Here is a 23,291-nt window from a genome sequence, read left to right as displayed (position 1 = left end):
TTCAGTGGACGCTGTAGCTGTAAGACTTGCGCCTTACATTTCACCCCCATCGTTCTCATCCTAGGGTGGATGTGAAACTCGACAAAGCCTGGGGAAATGTGTTTTAATGTGTCCTTCCGGTCTCATGAGCTTGTTTCACATTTCTGAGAACTATGGCACAGAACCTCCCCGCTTCTTTGAATATTAGGGCTGTTCCCTTCTCGAATTAGGTAGCATAATGAGCACGAGGCTGGTTGGGGCATTTCTCTCATTATGTTGATTGAATGACTAGAACTAGAACATTTGACAAGTCCCACAGGGTGTGGTACCAAACTATTGAGTTTGAAATATAAACCAGGGCAAATACTGATTTCACATTATCCACACGCGCTGTATAGTCAATGCGTATAGATGTGGAGTTAGAATAGGAAATCTACACTTCCCTGTATATACTTTGATGTAGCCGTAGTCAATATTTTGGAGTCTGTTTGAGTGAGCCAATATTTCCAAGGTCGATATTTAGACACACAACCAAAGTAGAAGCAGCACAAAGTTGCACTCTAGATTGAGTTTACTTTCAGTCAAGGTGCTCTGGTAAAGGGATGTGCCTGGTGCACTGCAGCCCGCCTCAGGAATCTTGACTTAATACTGGAAGGTTTTCAAAGGCGACGAGCGCGCTCTCCCAGGATGGCCTATGGGTGTCCGCGTGAGCATTCCGAGAACCTTGAGGTTGGGTGCAGGGGTGGAACCACTGGTGCACCTCTGCTAAAATGTTTTGTCTTACTCAGTCTACCTCAGAAGAGATTTTGCCACCATATGACCTATCGCTGATTCTTAAACAACTCGAAGCCCAGTTATTTGAACCACTGGAATCTTTATTTGATCATCCCATGCCTATATTTTACTTCTTAAGGAAGGTTATTTCAAAACACAAATCGGTTAGCTTTTTGCATCGCATATTTCCTTACTTAAAGCTCTTCCTGCATGCCTTCATCCTCAGGCCAGGATCACATTGGTTTCCAACGAGTCCTTAGCTTTTCATCTAGATGAAGAGGTGGTATTGCCAGTGATGGGGTTGGTAGACTCTGCTGTTTAATGTATAGCGTTGGACATGATTTTGCAAATGAAGCAAAAATTTTAATAGCAAGAAGAGAATTAAGACCTACGCTATCCACATAGTTTTAGCTGCTTATTGTGAAGGTATCCAAGATAGTGACTGTTGATTTACTGACTGAAATACAGGGTTCAGTCACCAATCACATGGGCTGTATCTACAGCCGCTGTAGAGTTCTTGTTTGTATTATCAAGTGTTGGATGCTCTTCAGCTACAACTATCGTGTTATTTCAGGTTTCCTTTAATCAGAGGATTTTCATTCGATAAATCACATTATAAAGCCATTCACTTTTTGAGTGGGAGTGACTTTGCATCCGTTGAGAGTTTCTAAGGTCCTCTTTTGCAACCACCACATTAGGGCACAGCTTGGGTGTATTTCTATTTGTAAATAAGATCACATAAACGACCTGCAATGTTTAAATTACATATGGTAATCCTCACATAGTTCTCTTTTCCTTGGAACCGAAAGTATAGTGATAGGGTAGTTGGTTGATTGAAGCTGAGATTGACTAGGAGCGGCAAGAACAGAGTGCACTTTGGGTAGCGAGGTTTAGCAGCCAAGAATTACTCAAGAAGGTGGTACACATTTAGACACTCAAAACACAGTGTAACTGTGATTAGCGGTTAATAAGGTCATTGTCCATCCAGGTCTTTCCTTTGAAAAGAGAAGTATTTTAATTGCACATAAGAATTCTAATGTAAACATAAAATTAGGATAGAAAATGAACATCATAAGTGCCTGTTGGGCCAGCGATCTCATACCAAATCGTTTTTAAGCTTCTAAACACTAAGTGCTACAAATAATAAGACTATTGAGGCCTGTGGTCTATTTTAGACTGTGGAGAAGATTTGCAGCATCTTCAGATTTACTGAAATAGAGTATCCTCAAAGGAGCCAGAGGTACAGGTAAGCGTTTACAAGAGCTGTGGTTTAATTTTCATGTAGGTTTTGGTATACACTTTGGAGTGTAGCCTATACACCGCCTACTAAGTCCCAAGAACTGCTAACTCAGCCTCCCCACGCAAGTCCTGCTATGTAGAACAATGCCTGTGAGGCTTCTTTTTTGTGTCCAGTGATAGTGACTCACTTTCTTGTCACCAGTGGCTGGTGCTGGCAACACAACCCATTGGAGTCTGGTAACCATTTGGCTAAATATTGGGGTCTGTGGCTGGCCATAGTACCAGTCCATCCTGAGTGTCATGTGATGGTAAGTGGGATAGAATAGTAGTGTTGCTGTATACATTTTCTGGTGGGGATGACATCCACAAGCCCAGCAGCACCCACAATAGTCACCAGATGGTCCAGTGAACTGTTGGCGACAGGACACAACTTTGGATACAGACTGAGGATTCAGACTATGATATCTTCAGAACTACATGGGCTAGAATGATGATTGCAGCAGATTAGGAATCAAAGTGCCCTTCTGCCGGTGGCAGGAGACCTCAGGACAGGAGTCGAAGACAAGATTTAATCAAACATAGGAGGTAGATACAGGCACCCAACTGACACAGAGAGGATTACATTTGCCCAGGCTTGGCCTTGTCACTGTCTGGCAATGTCAGGGCCCCTCTGGGACACAGAGCTTGTCATGCTCACTTTTGTCACAGTGCAGCTGGCGGGGGTAACCTTGTGGCTGCTAGGCAGCTGTGGTTCATCACGCTGTCCTCCCCAGGTTTTTTCAGTTAGCTGTAGGTCAGTGACTTTTCCTGGCAGCTGCTGTCCATCTTCTCACACAGGCAGGTAGGTCTCCTTCACTTCACAGGTCAGAGCTTTCACAGTGATCCCTGACTTCTGCCCATTCCAGATAGCAGAAGAGTGGATGATTTCCACTCTAGGATCTTTTATATTATTTTATTTACCAAGTCTGCAAGACTTGTTGGCATGTCGAGATGAAATGGTAAACATGATACTGGTCACGGAGACTGCTGCTTATCTTCTCCTGATGGCAAAGTCTTGTCAACTAGGTGCTCTGCTGCTTTTTTAATTTTTCAAAAGCAGTTGTCATACTTTTCTTTAAAAAACATAACTAACACAGAGCAGTCACTGTGGCCCTTCAAGTCCCTCTGCATAAAAGTAAAGGGAGGGCGGGGATAGAGTGATGAGAAGTTTTTCTGTGCTGTGAAGCTCAGGAGGGGCACAGAGCTAAGGAGGAAAAAGGCATTCTCACTAGAGTGCCTGCTACCTGAAAGAATGTAAATGTGTATAATTAGTTAATCACCAAGGAGCATATTTACAGGCCCCATGGCGCAGGGCAGCGCAGCAAGTGCCTTGCTGCATGCCCCGCACCTCCTGGAAAGGGCAGACATGTGTCGGATCTACAAGATACAGCGCATTTCTGTCCTCTCCCCCTCCGTTGGCACACAAATGGCTGCCATGCACCAACGCAGGGACCCTTGCACAATGGAAGGTACCCCTTCCTGCACAAAACAATCAGTGAAGGTGATTTGCTCCTTGTATGTGTGCTGCATTATCCCTGTTGCACCTCCCACCTCCCTTACTCCACCCCTAGGGAGGTGTAGGGTTTTGACTCATTCCCAGATTTATGATTTCTCGTAAAATCTGGGAATGTGTGTGAAGCAATGCAGCTACTTGGTATCCGTTGTCTCACGCCATATCTACAAGGCCATCAAAAGCTTCACAGGGCGGCTTCACATGGCCTTGTGTATGGCTGTGTAGTTTGTGTCACTGGAGCCTCACAAAAGTGACAGTTTGGTGGCTGAGGCTTCATGGGGACAATGAGTTATTCTTATTGATACATAATGTCAGGGTGTTATAAACTGAGTTCTAAAAAGTGTGTTTTTGACAAATGTTTGCACTAGGTTACCTATTACTAAAATATGTGGTGAAAGCACCTGTTTTATCTTAAAACCCCAAATAATTTAGCAGAAGTCTACCTTATACTGTCGCAATACGCAAATAATGTATTTCTATTCGATTAGCTTAACTTGCATTTATTTTTCGTTTAAGCTTTCTGCATTATTTTATATGCAATTAACTAAAAGTGAAAAACAAAGCACTTGAAGAATATTTTGTTCTTTTTAGCCACGTATTTGACCCTGCCACCAAGTTGCTAAAAGGAATATCCTGTGTCTTGTTTTTTTGTTTTTTTCCTCTTTCCGTTACCAGTATATAAAATAATACAGAAATCTTAAAGGAAATATAAATACAAGTTTAGCTAATCAGATAGCAATACATTCTTTTACATTACAAGATTCCGCAATTATGTTTTTTTAACCACTTCAAGGACTGCATGTAAAGGACAGGCTGGACACTTACCAAGTCACGCTTCATTTACAAGTACTTGTTGAGCCATTTGCACCCCCTTGGGAATGCATTCACCGCCCCCCAGGGGAGCGTGCCCCACAGTGTGAAGACCTCTGAGAGTTTGTTCCATTTTGTTTTGAGTGTGGTGTGGAGTCGCTCTGCAGTTTCCAATTCGTTAAATCACATAATCCACTTTTTTCACCTGAATATTCATAAAATAGAGTTCAGAAAACTTACTTCAGTTAGTTTCCACTCCAGCAAGTTAGCATTCAAAGCCTCCGCAGTTAATTTCGCAGGCTGACACTTCTGGCAACTGCATAAGGCCAGATGTAGCAAAGGGTTTGACCCATTCTGTGTCTATGGGAAAATGTGTTCGTACATATGGCCCATAGTCCCTTACCCTCATGCAGCTCCTAAAACTGGAAGATGGCTTCTTCACTCCTAGTAAGCGTTCTGAAAGTGACTGATTTGAAGCAATTTAGTTGGTAAAGGCATGTAATAAAAGCATTTCATTAATTGGTGTGTTTGTCCATTCATTCATAACAGGATCTTTGAAAACTGTTGAATGCACGTTCATCTTTTTAAAGTTGGAACCGATTTCATCTACATTTCATTTTTTTTCTTATTTAGGAGGCATTTCCACCTGACAAAAAAACACAAGACATCATGGAAGCACCCTGGTGGCCAGAAGCAAGCCTGCAGTAGAATAAAGCATTGTTCTGTTTGCACTTAATAATATGTACTCTGTGGATACAGCGCCATACAATATTAAGAGAAAAACAGCAACTATCAATGGTCGCCTACTTTGGGTTAGAAAGCTCTGCTTCTTTGAAGACCATGCAGTAGACGTCTTGCATGAGCGTTTATCACCTGCTTACAGGATTTTAAAGCTAAGGTGGACATGACTTACTGTTGAAATCCTACTACAGTTAGCAGGGTTTGGACACTAGGTGCCATACAGTGGTCCTTGTTTAACACGCTGAAGCATTTATGACAGTTCCTTATGGGAGGAAAATGTAAATCATAACAAAAATGTAGATTCTTGTAATTTTACTGACATGCTCTTAGCTCCAGTGGGGGCGTCCAGGTAGTGCCCACCTTCGGGAATCAGTGTTTTTCAAGTTTACCTTTCTGCTGTCGCTGATCCGTTTGTCTGTGTTTACAATGCCCCAGTGTGCTCCCTGGTATGTTCTTTTACAGGAAGCATCTAACCTATATTGCAGACAATCTCATAAGCACACTGCGAGAAAGCCTCTTTCCCACCAGCCTTTGATTCCCCCTTGAGCACTAACTAGAGTTCAGTGACTGAGCTTACATCTGTTCAGTCCTTTTGGGACGTTTTCATGGCCAGAAAAACACATTTAAAAGGATCGAGGAACTTGGGAGTTCAAAAGACTGCAGTGTGTTTAATCGCAATTCTGGAGCTTCAGGAGTATTGTTAAACAAGTCTACGGCCATTTTGTTTCTTTGAACATTTCCAAAGCTCCCTCCTTCCACTTTTGTGCTCAAATTAGGTCTTTAGCAAATTGGATGAGTCTCCATTTTTTGTATTCAGACGTTTTCTGGTGTCTTGCATTATGATTTATTGTTTTTTCACAGAAGTAATTCACGCAGAAAATGTTAATCCCATGAGTGTTCACATGAATATATACATTCCCCAAAAATCTGGAATGGATTTTACACTTCCAGACATGGAATTGTATAACCTCCTCCTCCAAATTGCTTTCTAAAGTGTGAAAGGTAATCTATCTCTTCCTACTAGAGGATTTCATTTTCCATCAGCTAACTTTCAGGACACCATGTTCTCTGCTTACTAGATGTTATTATCAAGTCTTTTCAAATCTTTACAGTGTACAGAAGTATCATCACAATGGAGACACAAACATGCTACACAATAAAGAAAGTGGAGTTTATCAGCATTTTAAATTATTTGGCAGACTTGCCAGGTGATTAACCCAGCTGAAAACCAGTCTAACAATACACGTTGATTTACATTAGATATTAGGTATTGGTTAATTGTCTTTGACGTGGAAAGTCACAGCTCTTGAATGGGGAGGAGGGGTTTACAGCCTTGAATGATGCTCATAGACCATCGATTAAAAACTACATTGTTACATGTTTTACTGAGTGAGAAAAAACAAAGTATGGTTGTTGCTAATAAAAGAACGAGGGCTAAATTTAATTTCTGCAAAAACGATTCAAGTATTAGTATTAGTATTAAAGGTAAAAATAATTGCCACCAGTTTTAAAATACAATTATGGTGTCATAATGCCATTTTTATATGGGCTCCATAGGACAACAGCATGATCACATCATTTATTTAACTTATGAACATTGTTCAGGGATGGCTTCAGTAGTTATACATAAAAAGAAACAATGATCTTAGAAAAATATAATGTACTTGCTCAATGGGTTTTAGTACTACTGGATATATGATTATGCTCAACTGGGCAGTCCACAAATTATAATCAGTTTACATTACGGTTTTATCAATGACGAGTGCTAAGGCAACGAAGCCTGGGAAATTATACAACCATGTTTGTTTACAGAAATGTGCAATCACTGTCTTTGCAATAAAATTCAACATATGCAAAGCAGCCGTATGATGGTATTTCTATTCCATGGAAAGCATGAAGTGTAGACGAAAGTCTTTTGATTTTAACAGATTACATATTGTGGAAAGACGTCCATGTTTTATGGTAATGAAGTCCACTCTAAGTGGAGAACTCTATTTTGCATCTCCTTAAGCTTACAAATGATTTATTGAAATACAGTAGTCAACCAGACATGTTCTTTTAATCAAAAAATATCTTTCCGATTGATAAATGATTATTCAGAGAGATTGTTCTTTAATTTATATAAAAGCTGCTGCTTTCCCTGGCATACTGCTAGGTTTCTTCCTCTAATTCACCAATATCAGCCACCCTCCCATCAGTGATCATTCTCTTTGCTTTTCTGGTTGCAGTGCTCGATTATTGATGTTTACATTATTTACATGTTGTTAGAAATGGGGTCTTTGGTTGGCAGTCAGGTTACTCCCTGTCCCAGCAAGGACCCTCACTCTAGTCAGGGTAAAAGAGAATCACCCTCAGCTAACCCCCGCTCTCCCCCTTGGTAGCTTGGCACGAGCAGTAGGCTTAACTTCAGATTGCTAGGTGTAAAGTATTTGTACCAACACACACAGTAACTTAATGAACACACTACAAAATGACACAACACAGGTTTAAAAAAATAGAAAATATTTATCTAAACAAAACAAGACCAAAACAAAAAAAGTCCACAATACACAAGTCTAGTTATCACTAAAAATGCAAAAAGAGTCTTGGTGTAATTTTAAACAGAATGCTAACGCTGTTATCGTGAAAATGTACGTTGGGCGCGTCAAAAATAACCCTGCTCAGGCTAGTGTGCATCAAAAAGGGCTTGCAGTGCGTCAATTTCACTCATGAGCAAGACCTTGCGTCGTTTCTCCTTTCGTCGGGTCAGCGTGTGTCGTTGCGTCAATCCGGCCAGCATTCTCGGGTCCGGGCAGACCTTGCTTCGTTTTTACATGCCCACCGGTGTTGGCGTCGTAAATCCAGCCGCACAGTGATCAGAAAACCACGCAGCACGGGTTGCGATCACACCAGCCTTCGTCAGCAATGCTGCGTGTCGTTTCTCCAGCCGCAGGCATCGATCTTCTGGTCGCGTTGCAGGCGAGCGTTGATTTTCAGCTGCGAAGCTGGCGGCGCGGCGATTTTTCAGCAACAGATCGGAGTTGCGACAATCTTTTCCCAGCACGGCAGTCGGTGCGTGGATTTCTCACTCTTGGGCTGCCAGCTTCTCCTTTCAGGGTCCCAGGAACTGGATGTGCACCACTTGGCAGAGTAGGAGTCTCTCCAGAGACTCCAGGTGCTGGCAGAGAAAAGTCTTTGCTGTCCCTGAGACTTCAAACAACAGGAGGCAATCTCTAAATCAAGCCCTTCAGAGATCTTCACAAGAAGGAAGGCAACACAAAGTCCAGTCTTTGCCCTCTTACTCTGGCAGAAGCAGCAACTGCACGATAGCTCCACAAAGCACAGTCACAGGCAGGGCAGCTCTCCTTCCTCAGCTCTTCAGCTCTTCTCCAGGCAGAGGTTCCTCTTGGTTTCCAGAAGTGTTCAAAAGTCTGTGGTTTTGGGTGCCCTTCTTATACCCATTTTCTCCTTTGAAGTAGGCCTACTTCAAAGCAAAGTCTCTTTTGATTGTGAAATCCTGCCCTGCCCAGGCCAGGCTCCAGACACTCACCAGGGGGTTGGAGACTGCATTGTGTGAGGGCAGGCACAGCCCTTTCAGGTGTGAGTGACCACTCCCCCTCCCCCCTAGCACAGATGGCTCTTCAGGAAATGCAGGCTACACCCCAGTTCCCTTTGGGTCACTGTCTAGTCAGAGATGCAACCAGCCCAACTGTCAAACTGACCCAGACAGGGAATCCACAAACAGGCAGAGTCACAGAAATGGTATAAGCAAGAAAATGCTCACTTTCTAAAAGTGGCATTTTCAAACACAAAATCTTAAAATCCAGTTTACTAAAAGATGTATTTTTAAATTGTGAGCTCAGAGACTTCAAACTCCACATGTCCATCAGCTTCCAAAGGAAATCTACACTTTAATCAGCTTTAAAGGTAGCCCCCATGTTAACCTATGAGAGGGACAGGCCTTGCAACAGTGAAAAACGAATTTAGCAGTATTTCACTGTCAGGACATATAAAACACATTACTATGGGGGTGATTCTAACCCCGGCGGTCTTAGACCGCCGGGGCCAGGGTCGGCGGGAGCACCGCCGACAGACCGGCGGTGCCCCGCAGGGCATTCTGACCGCGGCGCTTTGGCCGCGGTCAGTGCAGGAAAACCGGCGGTCTCCCGCCGGTTTTCCGCTGCCCGTTGGAATCCTCCAAGGCGGCGCAGCTTGCTGCGCCGCCGAGGGGATTCCGACCCCCCCTACCGCCATCCAGTTCCCGGCGGTCCGCCCGCCGGGAACCGGATGGCGGTAGGGGGGGTCGCGGGGCCCCTGCAGTGCCCATGCCACTGGCATGGGCACTGCAGGGGCCCCCGTAAGAGGGCCCCTAAATGTATTTCACTGTCTGCTGCGCAGACAGTGAAATACGCGACGGGTGCAACTGCACCCGTCGCACAGCTTCCACTCCGCCGGCTCGATTCCGAGCCGGCTTCATCGTGGAAGCCTCTTTCCCGCTGGGCTGGCGGGCGGCCTGAAGGCGGCCGCCCGCCAGCCCAGCGGGAATGTCAGAATTACCGCCGCGGTCTTTCGACCGCGGAACGGTAACCTGACGGCGGGACTTTGGCGGGCGGCCTCCGCCGCCCGCCAAGGTCAGGATGAGGGCCTATATGTCCTACCTTAACCATACACTGCACCCTGCCCTTGGGGCTACCTAGGGCCTACCTTAGGGGTGCCTTACATGTAAGAAAAGGGAAGGTTTAGGCCTGGCAAGTGCCAAGTCGAATTTATAGTTAAAACTGCACACACAGACACTGCAGTGGCAGGTCTGAGACATGATTACAGAGCTACTTATGTGGGTGGCACAACCAGTGCAGCAGGCCCACTAGTAGCATTTGGTTTAGAGGCCCTGGGCACCTCTAGTGCACTTTACTAGGGACTTACTAGTAAATCAAATATGCCAATCATGGATAAGCCAATTACGTACACATTTTGTATAGGAGCACTTGCACTTCAGCACTGGTTAGCAGTGGTACAGTGCCCAGAGTAACAAAAACAGTAAAAACAGAGTCCAGCACACATCAACAACCTGGGAAACAGGCAAAAAGTTAAGGGAGCCCACACTAAGGATGAAAAGGGTAACACAGGTTTACTGCAAACATTTTGTGATTATCTTCCAGAGACTTTCATTTGAATTATACATGGCCAAGCAAACAGAAGCCTTCAACAGAGGCAGTATTTGGACCAGAGTCCTCACAATATTGCACACTTCCTTTTCATGGTTCAGGATAATGCACCAGAAGTAACCGTCTTCACTGTTTATCACAAGTATATCACTTGGTATGCAAGGAAGCATGACAGCTGGAAATGTGGAGAGTGGGTAGGGATGAAAAATGTCTTGAAAAGTGGAGTCCAACGTATCGAATAAGGTTCAGCCAAGAATCCATAATTTTTACTGTTCAATTCACTGCTTCTCAGGAGTGGCATATAATTTGCTGGCCTGCATGTTAAAAAGATGCTCGGGTGAGAGCATTTGACGAAAAGCTAAAAGAAATCTAGATTTCATCCATCCAAAGATCTTATAACTCCCCAAGTGTTGATTAGGTACCAGCTGTACAGCTGTATGAAAGTGTTTGGGATAACACTGCTGTAAATGTACCTATATTACTGTTAATAGTTCATTCGGTATCCTTCAGATAAGTGCATATCTGATAGTAGAATAAAGTAAAAATAAAAACAAAGCTTTTCTTCTTTGGCATTTTCCAAAGGCAATTCCACATAAGCAGGGATCTAAAAGTTGATTCTGTAGTGGGACTAGGGAAGACAGTTGCACACCCAGATGAATATCTGACATTTCATGCAAGGGAGGATATAATTTCCTGCAGATCAAAAAGGCAGTGTATGTAGTTTTAATAAATGCTTATTCATAGAATGTATCAGGCAGCATGAAAGCAGTGGTAGGATTGAATGCAGGGCAGGCTGGGAGCCTGAGCCTGTCCCTGCAGATGAGGAGCAGGGAGCGGTTCGGAGGACGCGCGGCAAAACAGGTACGGTTTTTCTTCATTCAGTTTTTTTTTTTTTTGTAGAGTTCCCCCACGACCCACGTTTCTCCTAATAAATTGATTGCTTTGTTGTGTTTCCCTATGTGTTACTTCTGTTTCCTTCTGCCTCTCCCCTTGCTTCATTGTAAATAAACACACGTGTGCTGCACCTGGTCATTGGCATTTGTTTACCCAGGTCTGGTTGACGTTTGATCTGGTGCGATGATTCCCAATGCACTTTGCAAACCCCACAGGTAGTAAGAAAAACGTGCCTTTCGGTCTTAACCAAAGAACTATTGAACCGTCTTATAGTGTTTCCCTACCATGCGGCGACCTATTTTACTTTGTTTATGCCTGTTTGTACCATACTTAGGCCCATATTTAAGAAAAATGACGCACAACTGTGCTAGCACAGTTGTGGGTCATTTGTCTTAACGCAAGCTAACGCCATTCCCTAACGCCATATTTATGAAATGACCCATGATGGTGTTAAAGAATGGCTAGCGTTTCACAAAAAGACGCTAGCCAGTGACGAGTAGCGGTAGGAGAAATGGAGCTGGTGGTTAAAAATTGACAGTAGGCTGATTAGCTGCAAAATATCTGCCGCTAGTCAGCCTAGTGTCATTTTTTGACACACAAGCAGCCAAAAAATGACTTGTCTAAGTATAGAAGGAGTCATTACTACTACCCCAATGTCCACCACCGGGGACCAGTGTCCCCAAGGCAAACCCAACATACCCAGTACCAGCCAGGCAAGAGGCCCCATGTAAGGGGCCCCCAGTGGCACACCACACACATACACTAACTTGTTATGGGCTCCCCCCTCCAGTAGTGTCCATGTGGTGTGGGTGGTGGTGTTGGGTGTTGGGGTGGACTTCTATGTGCCCATTCCTTGGTATTTCCCCATGGAAATGGGCCTCCCTGCACTCTAACGCCTGGCCTGACTAGGCATTAAATAATTAAACTAATCAAGCTTAGTGCCATTATTTATGTCCGCCTTCTATTTATGTGTTGTTTCAGCGTCAGGAGTTAAATATGGCGCTGGGGGCTAGCGTCATTTTTAGGAAGGGAATGCTGACCTTGCATCTCATTGATGCAACGTGGGTTGGCGCTTCCTAGAAATGGCACTAACTCAAATATTTTGACGCTAGACGGGTCTAGCATCATAATATAAATATGGAGTTACGTTAGTGCTGCTTTAACGTCAAAATAAATTACACTATGGCGACACTAACTTTCCTTAAATTTGGGCCTTAATGCCTAACATAGTTTCCGAAGCACAGAATGAATATATTATAACAAATAATGTTGTAAGTGAATCCCATCTAGCCTAAAATGATATATGCCGAGCCTTCATTTCAGCCAATGTGACAATACATTTAATTAAAAAAAAAAGTCTGATAAATTATGTGGATCTATTTCTTTGCCCTTTGTGTGATAAAAGGATCAAAGTGCAGCAACATCATTATTATGTTTTTAATTGTGTACTTTTTTCCTTAGGTAATTTTGGGTAATATCTTTCTATACTATGGGATTGTTATTCATTTGTTCAAAGCTTACCTCATCCACTTCAAAACCATTATGTTCGTACTATGTGTTGCTGTAGATACACATGCTCTACCTACTCGTGCCATTTAGTATTGGGCTTGGATGTTTCCTAGTTCATTTTTAAAGAAGGCCTTTTGAGTTACAAGGTTATATGTGACTAGTCCCCTTAGGTAGTAATGCTCATGTGCACTGACTCCATCTTAGATTGTTTTTTTTTGTTGTCTTCGGAGTTCGAACGTGTTTCACCAAAGCTCTAGAATTGACGGGCACTTTGAAATATTCTATTTGGGAATTTTGAATACGAGTTCAGGAAAAAGAAATGAGTGACTTTATTAACTAAGAGACTGAATAAGGTCGACGGCAAGGACCTTGAGCCCTTGGCGAGGCCACAGCCCCTAACGCCTTTTCAGTACTGCCCACAGTGCCACGCAAATATTTTTGGGACCAATCAGTATCAGATCTGCAGTCTTACTCTTTCACCTAAACATAGCAAGGCCACGGATGAGGCCTGCCTTAAGACCTTAAGCAACCCGTTGCACACTCCAATGCAGGAACGCTCAAAATTGCTCCTGCATGACAGCAGCAAAGAAAAGCTGCTCCTGCTGGTTTGGATCAGTGCTGGCTTCCGGTGCCCACCCTCTTTGGCCACCAAGAACTATAATGGTGTGGGGTGTCCTGGGTGGTCATCAGGGCACATCATTTTATTTTAAAATTACGTTTTAAAAAATGTGTTGCTGGCTCCTTCCCAGCCTGTGGGGCTGCTTGCAATAAACTGAAAATATAAAGATAAAAAATAAAGATCTGAGTGTCCTGGATGGGCATGGGAACGCCCCAAAAATGTATTAAAAAAAAAATCAAATAATAAATGAGCATCAGGAGTTTATTATTATTCGCTGCTCCAGGATGGAGCACTCCATAATTTCTTTCACGGGCTTCTTATCTGCACTTTTTTAGATCCTAGTATTTTTTTATGTGGGGGACAGGAGTACAGTAGCCCCCAGCAACATTAAAAGAACAGTAAATCTCTTGAGTCATTAAATCCATGACTCCTGGAGAGCCTTCCATATTTTTTTAAAGCACTCCTAGACGGAGCTGTATGCTCCTCAGGTGGAGTGCAGGGCCCCCTTGTGGATGGTTCTGTGGCTGCATTTTGTACCTTGAAAAATGTAAAAAAAAAGACTCTAACATGTTGATCTCTTTTAGTGAAACTTTATTAAACTATTTATGGTAATCACTTTTATTAAACATTGCACTGTGAATTAATACATTTGATTATAATTATTGGCTATTTTTTAAAAAGACAATAGGTGTGCTTTATATGTTTTGATATGCTGACCCGCTCATAAAGCCAGTATGCCCACTTTTTATATTTTGGTGTTCTGACCCTATGACACACTTTATGTTGTAACATCACATAGTAAGCCATTATCATCCAGTGCCAGCTCCTGTGGCCAACTTCCCAGCCCATCACCAGGAGGGTATTAGGTGGAGGGCCTGCAGCCAACCTCACATTGAGCATGGTGAAGGCCGTGCATGGTGAGGGGTTGGCTCCCTGCAAGGACCTGGATGGAGGGCTGGTAGCTAGCCAGGCCCTACAGATGACGTTACTTATGGTAATAAAATATGAGTTTATGGGAAAAAAAAACCGAGAACTTCACCGGAAAAAAAAAAAAACTTTAAGGTGTCTTTATAGTTAGGTATGGTAATAATATTTTACTTAGCATTAAAAGAAACCTTAAAACATCACTGAAAAAGTTAAAAGGCTGTTATAGACAGGTCAAAATGTCAGATAAGACTTAGGGCCAGATGTATGAACGCATTTTCCTATAGACACAGAATGGATAAAACCTTTTGATGCATCTGGGCCTTAATGTTTTAAATGAACAAAACTACTGAAGATCACTGAAATTCACCAGTTAAAATTAGGATGGAATTTATTTATTTTTTGCGAATAACTTTGGCGCTGTTTGACAAATCTTCACAAACATTTAAAAAAAAAAAGGTTAATCCACCTCAGCTCTTTTCTGGAAAGTTTTGGGGTAATCAAGTCAGGGAGTGTGAAAAAGAGGGGAAGGGGTCCAAAAGCACCTTTTTACCATGCAGGTTTCCAAAGCAGTTCTGGCAACTGATACAGAAAAACTGCTTGGACAGAATTTCATCAACTTTGGCAGAAAGCTAGATCTTTACTCAGAAAGTGTGCTTTTTGTATTTAGGTGTAAATCTTCTGTCGTTTTTTGAGAAATTAAGAGGCATGTTTATGAGCCCCTAGCGCCACCGGAGCGTCACTGTTCGTGATGCTCTGGTGGCGCAATGCCCTGTGCCGTATTTACAAGGTGGCGTTAAGCCACTTTTTGTTGCTTAACGCCACCTTGTAAATACGGCCCCTTCACATGCAGCCCTTTGCGTGGAAGGGGCATGCAGTGGGTGTTGCTTTGGGTGTGCCACAGCAACACCCATTGCATTTTGACGCTGCCTCAGATTTACAAGTTTTTGTAATCCTGAGGCAGGGCCAAAATCTAACACCAACCCAGGGGTGGCTTTAGCAAGGTGCAGCGAGGAGGAATACTTTTATTCCTCCTTGTTTTTTGCTTTTTCTATGTGTGGTGCATTCTACAGCATGCATAGAAAGAGCAAAATGCCAGACATGATTGTTTATGTGCGGGAAGGTGTCCCTTCCTGCACATAAACAATCATTTAAAAATGACGCTTTGGCACTTCTGTGTGTGTGCTGCATTTTGCAGCACACACAGAAGTGCCAAATTGCCATTAGTGATTGTTTATGTGCAAGAAGGGACACCTTCCCACACATAAACAATCAAAGCCCTCAACCCAGACATCCATCTTCCTACACATAAACAAAGCCCTCAACCCCGACATTCTTGCACAATGGTGCAAGGATGCCTGAATTGGCGCTAGCCAGCTCAATTTAGCACCAGCTCAGGGGACAACACAGGGGAGCGCCGTATTCAATTAAATACGGCACATCCATGCGTTGTGAAAATGATGGAACACGGCTGCCAATTTTGGCGCAGCGGCCCGCTCCGTCATTTTCCATTAAATATGGGCCTAAATGTCAAAATATAGTGATATACGGACAGTTGGTACCATGGTACACCTGCGGTACTAGCAATTACAAATAAAAACACTATGATAGGCCAAGAAAGTTTATTTGGCTGCGGGACCAATCAATCTGATTGACTAGCTGAACTTTAAAGCATAAACATCATCTTGCTTGCAGATAAATAATTTGATATCAAATATCTTGCAGTTCAGTTTTGGAGGGTCTGCTTTTCTAATCGCAGTTTAATGAAAGTTATGTAAAAAAAAATGCAGTATCATAGGTGGGGGAGAGCCTTATGTTCCTCCCCACCACAACAAGCCACAGTTGTGGGGGGCAGTCCTGCTATTGTCAAAAATAACAAAAGGGTGGGGCACACTGAATCAGTAGAACAACCAAAAAAGGCATGTCATCAAAAGGGCATGTAGGCAAAAAGTAATAAAATTTGTCTTCACAGTGCCCAGATCAAGGATTCACTGTTGTGGAGAGCATGGCGCACCAAAACTGCCATACACTGGTCAAGCAGAACCACTCCTGCGTACAACTTCAGAAAATAAATACTGGGCAGACACCTCACGCTAGTCATATCCACATGGAACCAAGATGACAGCTGTGATGACAACACTTGGAAACAGATAAGAATTTAGAAAAAAAATTATGACATTTTAATTTCCCTATATTTATACTTCACCAATGTTTTTTTTCTTGCACTAGGAGTGATGGAATTTTCCCTGATCACATCTACATCTGTATAAAAAGAAAACTGCACTAAAACTGAAAATGGTTAACCCCATGTACTCCTTTTGAGGAAACCCACCTGCTGGGCACTCAAAGCTATTTCCTTTGCCGTTATGGTTTTACAAGGTATATCATGGGTTCACAGAGGCTCCAGCGGAGTGACCATCTTACTGCATAGATCTCTCCTGCTGACAGTGACTTGTGCTTGACACGACCCCCTTGGACAATATGTGGCTGTGCTGGGCAATTTTGGATCTGTTTCCTTCACTATCTCCAGAAATCAGTTTCCTTACTGAAATCTGGTTAAGTTTCACTACTCTGCCAGCCATTACGCTGGCCCTTCCGGAAAACTACCTCGTACTTGGACTAGATAGAGACGGCAGGACCAGAAGAGATATCACCATTGATTTTAAGGATTCCCTTAAACTGTCACTGATAGATACTCTCCAGGCCGAATGGGCTGAAATATGTATTTTCAAAACAGATATTTCTCCAACTTACCGTTGGAAAGGTGCCTTAGTATATCACCCTCCAGGACCCAAAAAAGACTTCAGCCACCGTCTGATGGAATACATAGCCACTCTGGCTTTCCAGCATTTTCTTCTATTAGGGTATTTTAACTTTCACGCAGAAGGTCTAACTAATGTTGAAGTAGCACAGTTGATTTCAGACTTAGATATGTTAGGTCTCCATCAGGAAGTTTCTGGACCTACCCATGCCACAGGCCAAACACTGGATTTATTATTCTCAAATATCCTGGACCTTTGAATCCCCCCAACCTTCGCTCTGGATGGACCACTCTTTAATCCACTTCCAGATAACTAAGAAATCAGAGGTGGAGACCACCAAAATTATTATCAAAACTGCATCTAAACCCTGGTGTAACTCACTTTCGAGACATTTGATAAAGTGTTTGAGTCCAATTCTGTGGAGGTAGACGCTGATTGTGATCAAATGCTACAAGGCTATCACGAAGCCTTAACCATGGTGCTTGACAAGGTTGCCCCCTAAAAACCCCTGCTCTTTAGCTAAGCGCGGGGCACACGCATCATAGTACGCAGTGAAAGCTGAGAAAGCTTCCTGTAAAAAATAGGAGATACAATAGCATAAGACTCATTTTCCTGCTGAGAAAGAGACTTACTGAGGAACTTTACAGAGCTACTACCACAATATTAGGAAAGCCCAAAAAAGTCACATCACTAATCAGATCAGTCAAGCTGGCAATTCTTACAAATAAATATTGAAAATACTCAATGCTTTTGCCAATGCTATGGCTTGCTCACAAGCAATACCCACATCTCAAGAACTCTGCAGTTCTCTGGCCAGTTACTTTGAGGAGAAAATTAATCGAATTTATCAGCACTTTCCAGACTTGATAACTCAAAATTGTGAACCTAATAGTCTCTTACCACCCCCTCAAAATGGCAAAGTCCACCTTAGCAAGCTGAACACTTTCACTCCTGAGTCCATTCAGAAAGCACTTGCATTGGTAAAATCCAGTTCCCTGCAGGACATTTGTCCTCCCAGAATTGTGGTTGCATTGTCCATTCAATTTGCACCCACTCTGCTCCATGTTCAATTTATCGGTCAATATGGGGCATTTACCTTCAGCTTGAAAAAACGGCACAGGTCATACCTTCTTGTCTCCGCTGAATCAACCTAACTATCTTCCAATCTCACTGCTTCCTTTACTAGGTGAGCTGCTGGAAGGCTTAGTTAATCAGCAATTTATGGAATATCTTGAAGCAAACAGGATCCTGGGCCCATCTCAATCTGGGTTTAGGTCTTTTCATAGCACAGAGCCAGCGTTGATTGCAGTCACTGACCATATTAGATGTGCTCTCAATGCCAATTTACCCTCTATGCTTGTGCTGTTGGACTTCAGCGTTCAACACTGTTGCATTCCAGACTATTATATAGGCTCCAAGAAATTGGTATTCAGGACTTGACAGTAAAAATGGTTTGAGGACTTTCTCACTAACAGATCCCAAAATATAATTCTGTGCACTTTCAAATCCTGCACCATAACACTGGACAAGGGAGTGCCCCAGGACTCCTGTCTTACCCCTATACTCTTTAACATCTATGTGGCCCCTTTAGCCAGGAACATCAAAGCCTTTGGGTTCAAAGTGATATCCTACGCTGACGATACATAGTTATGATCCTATTTGATGACAGCCTAGCCAGGGAAAAAAGTGTTTCTCAGCCGGAATGAAAGCAGTTGCAGACTGGATGACAGTGAATTATCTCCAACTGAACACAGATAAAACCGAGATCATGTTGTTCAGAAAGGCCCAACAGATGTGGGACTCTAACTGATGGCCTCCCGAACTAGGGGCAGCTCGAATTCCCAAACTATTAAAAATGTGGGTGTCCGGCTTGGCCATACGTTTTCTATGAAAGACTAGGTAATGTCAATAACTGACACTTGCTTTCACACAATGCTTTTGTTGAGGAACGTTTTTGCATTCCTCCCACTCTCAGCAAAGAAATCTTTGGTACAGGCATTGATAATCAGCAGACTAGATTATAAAAACATGAGAAATAGGACCTCATTATGACATCAGCGGTCTTTTCCCAAGACCACTGATGCCACGGGCACCAACATACTGCTGCGTTTCCACCCGCTGGCCCAGCGGAAATGTCACCACAACATTGAAGCAGGCTCATAATGGCCTGTCGCGCATTGGGCAGTGGAATCTGCAATGGGGCTGTGCATGGGGACCCCTGCAGTGGTCATGCCAAGTGCATGGGCACGGCAGGGGCCCCCCTAGTCTCCAATACCGCCAGCCTTTCCATGGACAGGCTGGCGGATGGGGACTCGTAATCCCCAGGGCATCACTGCTTGCAGCGCTGCCCTGGTGCATTACAACCACCAGTACCACCAGGCTGCAGGCTGGCGGCAGCCTGGCGGTAGCTGCGGTATTACCATTGCATCTCCGCCACCATCATAATGTGGCGGTAAGTACTGCCACATTATCGCCTCCTACCGGGGTCGTAATGACCCCCATAGTGTCCACAGAATCCAGGGGTTCCCCACGAGGCTTGACAGAGGCAAAAATAGATAATACTAATGCTCTATTAGTGGTAGTGTGGTTGAGCAGTTAGGCTTATCAGATGGTAGTGTTAAGCATTTGTTGTATACCACAAGCATAAGTGAAAACACACACTCAATGACAACTCCAGGCAAATAGGTTTTTATATAGAAAAATATTATTTTGTTAATTTATTTTCAGAACCTCAAGATTTATTTAACAGGTAAGTACATTAAATGAAAGGTAGTTTGCATATTAATAGTTGAGACTTTCAATAGATTCAATATTACACACAGTTTTCATTAAAATGGCAAAAAAGCTATTTTAAAAGTGGACACAGCAATTTTCAACACTTCCTGGGGAAGGTAAGTATAGTACAGTTTCAGAGGTAAGTACCACAGGTTCAATCTCTGGGGCATAGGTAGTCCACCGTTGGGGGTTCAAGGCAACCCCAAACACCGAGCACCAGCAACACAGGGGCAGTCAGGTGCAGAGGTCAAACAGAAGCCAAAATAAAGTGGGCGCCTATGGAGACAAGGGGTACTCCGGTTCCAGACTACATGCAGGTAAGTACCTGTGTTGTCGGAGGGCAGGCCAGGAGGGTTTGGAGGAGTACTGGAAGGGCCCCAAGTAGGCACACAAACCACACCCTCAGCGGCACGGGGACAGCCGGGTGCAGTGTGCAAACAGGGCGTCGGGTTCCCAATAGAACTTTATGGAGGAACCCGGGGGTCACTTAGGCGCTGCAGGCAGGGCACATGGGGGGGTACTCTCAGGCAAGCTACCGACTGGGCAAGGGTGATGGGCACCTGCTGGTCATTGCTGCACCGGTGGTCCGTTTCTCTGGGGGCTACGGGTGCAGTGCTTCTCCAGGCGTCGGATATCTTCGTCCCGAGCAGTCGCCGTCACGGGGGTCCTCCGGATTCCCTCTGCAGGCGTCATTGTGGGGGTGCAGAGAGGTCAGCCCAGGGTGGACACATCGTCGGAGTCGCCTGGGAGTCCTCTCTGGTAGTTGTTTTCTCTGGACACGGGCCAGGGGCGTTGGGTGCAGAGTAGTGAGGACTCACGCTTCTGGAGTGAGGTGGGAGTCCCTTTAAAGATGGTTTCTTTTCTTCTGGTTGGGCAGAGCCACGGCCCACGGGAGCTCTTGGTCCTCAGTGATGCAGGCAGTCTCCTGGAGGCTTTTCAGGGGTCGCTGGTCCTGTAGAACACGTCGCTTCTCGATTGCAGGGTCTTTGAAGCAGGAGACAGGCCGGTAGGGCTGGGGCCAAGTTAGTTGTCGTCTCCTTTTCTTCTCTGCTGGGTTTTCAGCTCAGCAGTCCTTCTTGTGCGGTCGTCAGGAATCTGAAGTGATGGGTTCAGGGTCACCCCTAAATACTAAATTTAGGGGTGTCTTAGGGTTAGAGGGTAGTAGCCAATGGCTACTGTCCCTGAGGGTGGTTACACAATCCTTGTGTCCACTTCCTCTGGGGAGGGAAGCATATCCCTATCCCTATTGGTCCTAATTCTCCAAAGCAAGATGGAGGATTTCTCAAGGAGGGGGTCACTTCAGCTCTGGCCACCTTAGGGGTGGACCTGGCTGAGGGTGTGACACATTGTTTTTCTCATTATCCCTCTGGAATTGCCGCCAAAAGTGGGGGCTCGTCCGGGGGCGGGCATCTCCACTAGCTGGAGTGCCCTGGGGCATTCCAACACCAGGCTTGAGCCTCACCACCATGTGTTACAGTTCCTGCAGGGGAGGTGTGAAGCACCTCCACACAGGACAGGCTTTCTTTCTGACCACAAAGTGCACAAAGGCACTCACCCCATGCTGCCTGAAACTCATCTGGAAGTGGTAGGCTGGCACAGACTGGTCAGCCTTGCATTAGCAGTTGGGCTAACATACAGGGGGTATCTCTAAGATGCCCTCTGTGTGCATTTTTCAATACATCCCACACTGGCATCAGTGTGGGTTTATTGTGCTGAGAAGTTTGATACCAAACTTCCCAGTATTCAGTGTAGCCATAATGGTGCTGTGGTGTTTGTAATGACAAACTCCCAGACCATATACTCAGTATGGCTACCCTGCACTTACAATGTCTAAGAATTGACTTAGACACTGTAGGGGCATAGTGCTCACACAGGGTGTGGTATAGTGCACCCTACCTTAGGGCTATAAGGCCTGCGAGAGGGGTGACTTACCTATGCCACAGGCAGTGGTTTGTGGGCATGGCATTCTGAGGAGAGTGCCATGTTGACTTTGTCTTTTCTCCCCACCAGAACACACAAGCTGCAAAGTAGTGTGCATGTACTGAGTGAGGGGTCCTTGCGGGTGGCATAATACATGCTGTAGCCCTTAGGGACCTTCCCTGGCCACAGGGCCCTTAGTAACAGGGGTACCTTTTACAAGGAACTCAACTGTGTGCCAGGGCTGTGCCAATTGTGGATACAAAGGTACAGTTTTAGGGAAAGAGCACTGGTGCTGGGTCCTGGTTAGCATGGTCCCAGCATACTTCCAATCAGAGCTTGGCAAAAAGTGTGGGGTGACCATGCCAACAGTGGCATTTTCCTACACTTATTTACCAAGCTTACCTTCTATTGTCCAGCCAGATCACTAAAAGCAATTAATAAAGCACGGTCTGTGGTTCCTAGAGTGAAAAAAGACGATCAGGAGGCAGGTCCTTTTTTTATTTTGCACCCTTATATTGAAGTAGGCTACCTCTTAACACACATATGTGTCTGGACTACTCAAAATTTCTCAAACTATTCAAGACAGCCCTGTTTCAAGATCTATAGCAACTGCTTGGTCTTGAGTAATTGTGAAAATTGCCCATGACAGCCCTTTCTTATTTTCTTTGCTTTTCCTCGTCTTGGATTTTTGCTTCGTGCCGAGATACCCCACGCAGGGATGATTTGAGCGTGCTATAATTTACCCTAACATTACACAACACACTAAAGGGAACATTTTGGTGGGAGCCGCCAGCAAGCCGGCAAGCAAGATGACCGCACTCACATGAGGCTCCTGCCGTCCGGGGCAATATCCAGCAGAATCACTCTTCAGGTGCTGAATATGAACTAAGAAATTAATCGCTAAGCTATACCTGTTGACAGTGATGTTGCCGGACCAGGAAAAAACTTGTGAGCTGACGGATTGAGCGCTCCGGCCCGCCGCTCCATCCTGACTGCGTGGTGCGCAGTGGCCTGACGGAGACCTTTAGGGGCGGTGCGTTGGGGAGATACATATGAGATCGTGTGAAGCACAGGGAGAACCTAAAGATTTCAGATTTATTGGTTTTGAACAATGTAAAATGGATCCAAGGGGGGGCAATCGAGAATTAACATTGAGGAGGAATGAATCAATGTGGATAATGCGCCTAGGAGCGGTGGAGCACAGCTTAAAATTCAGATTATGAGATGGAGTACTTTTTGGGAGACAGATGATTTAGCTATACGATCTTCAGTAGGTGTGTTAATATACAATGAGGATCTTAAAACAAGAGGACTCCTTAAGGCTATTTAGTAATGAATGATCTAAGAAATAGGGTAGGAAATCAAAATATTGGTACTGTTCCTGATAATGGATTAAAATTATGTGATTAGAATATGTCAGTATAAATTAGATTAATTGCTAAATCAAGACAGAAGTTGGGGTTCATATTTGTTTTGATAAAGATTTGGCAATGATAGATTGTCATAAAATAAAGGGATTTACTTCTCCCCTATTGCGATTAAACAATTCAGAAGATTAGATATTGTTTATTGAAGCTGCGTATGTATACGATACGAAGAGGGCTCTGTTAAGTAACATAACGGTAGAGTTCAGGTTAGTGCCAATGGAA

General features: G+C 44.2%; 1 protein-coding gene across 2 annotated transcripts in view; it reads left to right on the top strand.

Annotated features, from left to right (window-relative positions):
- The window catches only part of RGS22 (regulator of G protein signaling 22), a 742,354-nt gene extending 735,400 nt beyond the window's left edge, over nucleotides 1–6,954 (top strand). Inside the window, exon 28 of one of the 2 annotated variants that reach the window (XM_069220550.1) lies at nucleotides 4,988–6,954. The gene's annotated coding sequence lies outside the window, so the exon portion shown is untranslated. The remainder of the gene's footprint in view (nucleotides 1–4,987) is intronic. The other variant, XM_069220549.1, reaches the window with a different exon arrangement.
- The last annotated feature ends 16,337 nt before the right edge of the window (nucleotides 6,955–23,291 follow it).

The sequence above is a fragment of the Pleurodeles waltl genome, chromosome 2_2 (genome assembly GCF_031143425.1).
Source record: "Pleurodeles waltl isolate 20211129_DDA chromosome 2_2, aPleWal1.hap1.20221129, whole genome shotgun sequence".
Taxonomy (NCBI): Eukaryota; Metazoa; Chordata; class Amphibia; order Caudata; family Salamandridae; genus Pleurodeles; species Pleurodeles waltl.
Note: the sequence above shows the minus strand (reverse complement) of the source record. Positions and strands in the feature narration are given on the sequence as shown.